General features: G+C 39.7%; 1 long non-coding RNA gene across 1 annotated transcript in view; it reads right to left on the bottom strand.

The window, feature by feature from the left end:
* Positions 1 to 2,212: 2,212 nt before the first annotated feature.
* LOC118557466 overlaps positions 2,213 to 3,649 on the bottom strand; it is a 22,011-nt gene continuing 20,574 nt past the window's right edge. Inside the window, exon 3 of the long non-coding RNA XR_004927880.1 lies at positions 2,213 to 3,649. This exon is cut by the window's right edge and continues 862 nt beyond it. This is a non-coding gene — a long non-coding RNA (uncharacterized LOC118557466).

The raw sequence follows: 3,649 nt of genomic DNA, 5'->3' as shown, positions 1-3,649 counted from the left end.
AGATTCTAAAATAGATTTAGGTCGGGATTTTTGGGTGGGTCATTGTGACAAATGAGTCAGCTTTGATCCAAACTATTGCATTGTATCTCTGCCTTTAGTGTTAATGTTCTGCTGGGAGGAAAACGTTCGCCCCAGTCTCAACTCTTTCACAACCTTTCCAATGTTTTTCTTCCAGGGTTACCTTGTATTTAGCTCATTTAACCTTCCTATCAGCTCTGAACAGCTTCTCTGCCTCTGCTGAAGAAACTTAAAATGTTTTTTTTTTTAAGTGTCCTTCTCTCCAGTCTTCCATAACAACAACATTTGTGCACAGCTAATGATTGTCTTGCTGACAGATGGAGTTCTGCAGCTCCCCCAGAGTTACCTTGGGCCTCATGGTTGCTTTTCTTATTAATGCTCTGCTTGTCCAGTCTGCCATTTAGGGTGGAAGGTCATGTCCAGCTGAGCTTGCAGTCGTGCCGTACTCTTTCCATTCTTAGATGAATAATTTAACAGAACTCTGTGAAATGCTCAACACTTTTATTAATATTATTTTTTTATTCAAATCCTGCTTTACAATTCTCCACAACTTTATCCCTTACCTGTCCTCTTTGGTCTTCTCTGGGCTGCTTACTGACTAACAAACCTCCGATACCTTCACAAAACAGCTTTATCTATGCTGAGATTAAATTACACACAGCTGGAGTGTATTTACTAATTAGGGGATCAATAGGGCCAGTTAGATGTACTGAATTTTATTTAAAGGTCTCAGAATAAAAGGAGCTTGATATAAACTCACAGGCCTGGATTGTTGTGATTCTTTACTAGCAGGAAGTTTACCTAATGCAGTCAAAGGCCTTCCGTTGTTATAAAACTCTGAAGTGAGATTTTTGATAAGCGAAAAATTTCTTGTTGCTCCTTTAAACAAAACAATCTCAGCATCTGTTACTATAAAGTCAGCACCTCAGCAGGATCACAAATCCTTAACGGTATTGTGGACAACCTTTTTGGCTTTGCGTTCCAGGGGGATTACCTTATCTATCGGCTGTCCCACATGCCAATCATTGCGACGTGCTCACGTAACGCCAGTCGCAAGAAGGAATCTATCTTAGAAGTTTATGAGAAGAAAAGGAAGGCCTCAGAAGAAAGAAACAAGACCAGAAAGTATTTGGGAGATTTTCTCCCGTGATCCCCCTGAGGAGTGGAAGAGCAAGATGGTCTTTGCACAGAGACTTGGGCGTTTCCGGAAAAATCCTCCACTCTACCTCTAATTCAGGCTTTAATAAGGCAGAAAGATAGACTACTATGATTCAACATTTTATAATAAATATCAGAAACCTCTGAAACAGCTATGACTCTTTATCTTTTACTAGTCATGGCACATTCTCACACCTCTCCAGATGGTGGAGTCTCAGTCTTTGAGCTGTCCACAATTTAGGTTCTATTACAAACTGTCATTACTTAATAAAAGTGTCCACATAAATTAAAGAATAAATAAAGAACTTCCATAAAAAGCATATCCAAGGCCCCCGTGACAGAAAAAAAACTGCCTTTGAGAGAATTACCCATTTGATGTGTGTATTGAATGAGTTTATAGAAAGACTGCATCACATCTTTCTCCACTGTTGTTCTTATTATTACTGGATCATACCTCAGCCTGAGATCAATGGTAAATGATTTATATACCTTTACTGGAGTTATGATAACATTTAGGTTCTGTTACAGGTTATAAAATACTAAAGAAGACCTCTAGATAAAATGCATGAAAGAAAACATAATTCACACAAACCTGATTGTTTAAAAACGAAAGCTCACGGATCGTAATGCAGACACCTGGTGTTAAAGTGGCTCAATGAGTCACGGAGCCACACTTCGTGTTTCATCAGTCATCACATGAACACCAGCAGCATCACGCAGGGCATCCTGGTATTTTGCCCTGCATCGCTCTTTTCCTCTGTGTCCTCCTGGAGATTCCACTCAAGTCGATGTTAAGTGAATAGTAAGGTTAGATTTGTCTTTACCCCGCTGGCTTATTGACTCGCCTGTCAATACCACTGCAGGCAAAATCTATAAGACCTGCAAATGTTATCTCAACATCCTTTTATGTGTGTGCAAATTTCCATGCATGGCTCGAAAGGTCTTTCAAAACAGGAAGTGAATGTATCTGCACTGTAAATGTGGGTTGGGAAAGAAGTTTGAAAAAAAAAACAAAAACAACAAGAAGCTGTTTAGATAAAGTACATTTTGTTTATTGAAGACAGCAGATCTGCATAAAAACTCTCAGCAGTTCATTCACCAAAGGAAAGCTTTGGGTTTAGATTTCTTGTTAGGTTTGTGAATTTATGCAGTTCAACGCCACGTTTTACTGCCACATGGACTCCATAGGCGTGTTTTAAACACTCGAGTCTCTGGGCAAATTACACCGCGGGTAGCCAGTAAATCACAAAAAATAGATTTTTTTAAAGCCAAAACTGCAGCATTTGATGGGTGACCACTCTCAAAGAATATCAGTGACATCTATTACGTTAATAAGTACAAACAGTACAAATATTATATTAATTTCCATGTCATAGTACAAAAAGCACTTTAACATGTCAAACCTGCACACAACAAGCAGGTAATAATCTACAGTAACGATATCTGGTCTGAATATGTTAATAATCTTCTTTCTCTGGAACCAGAACCAGAAGGTTTTAAGGAGAACACACATCAGAATAAACACAGTTAGTCATGGTAGTAGACATTTTTCTGTTTGCTCAAATCCTGCTGAAGACAAATTGCTGCACTTCAGGCATGGCTAGCTTTATGAAAAATAGAGACACTAAAGAAAGAAGTTTGAAAAGGATTGCTGTTCACTGCGGCATGAAACATCGGCCTGGGTTGATTAAAAGTTTTAAAAAAATACAGTGGTGTATTTTTTGATGATGATGATGTGGGTCACCCTGTCTAAACGTTTCGTTTCGCTGTGAACAGCGAAACAAAAATCTGTGAAGCGTCGTCTCAATCAGGACCTCAAACCAGGTTTCCTGTGTAACTTCAATGGAACACCATGACCATTTTTGACTGTTAAACCTTGAACAACAAACATGAAAATATAAATGTCATGTTGTCAATGAAATCAATCAATCAATCGATCAACAGATCTTAACAAAGTATTTTTAGGCGCAGGTTGTAGCGGGTAGCGCAGGAACAGATCCTCCCTTCACTTCTGGAGTTTATCTCTAAGAATTCCCCAGAAAAGGTGTTTAACACGAGTGCTTTTGGTTTCTATACTTTCTAATGCACCACAAAAGATTGTTCTCTTTAATGGACGCAGCGGTTTGTGAACAAGTGCATGTCCCCACAAGGATAGTAAAACAAGTGTTTGTGTTTACAAGTGAAGAGTATGGGTGCACAAGGAGAGGTGGTGGGTGTTACGCCTCACCTCACAGCGTGCTGCTCATTACCTAATGCTCAGATCCCAACACATATTATTCATCTTTGACAGCCTGCACACTTTGCATGAAGCGCACACTCCCAAGTGCACAGATGGAGCTCCGTCTCTCTCAGGACCCACACTGATGTAATGCATTACCTGACTGGAAACAGCTAGCCTCGTGCATGCTAAGTACACACCTGAACTTCACCGCAGGCTAAACTAAAACCCTTCCTCTGACCCTCAGTACAGATT

The sequence above is a fragment of the Fundulus heteroclitus genome, chromosome 23, assembly GCF_011125445.2.
Source record: "Fundulus heteroclitus isolate FHET01 chromosome 23, MU-UCD_Fhet_4.1, whole genome shotgun sequence".
In the NCBI taxonomy this organism is placed as follows: Eukaryota; Metazoa; Chordata; class Actinopteri; order Cyprinodontiformes; family Fundulidae; genus Fundulus; species Fundulus heteroclitus.
Note: the sequence above shows the minus strand (reverse complement) of the source record. Positions and strands in the feature narration are given on the sequence as shown.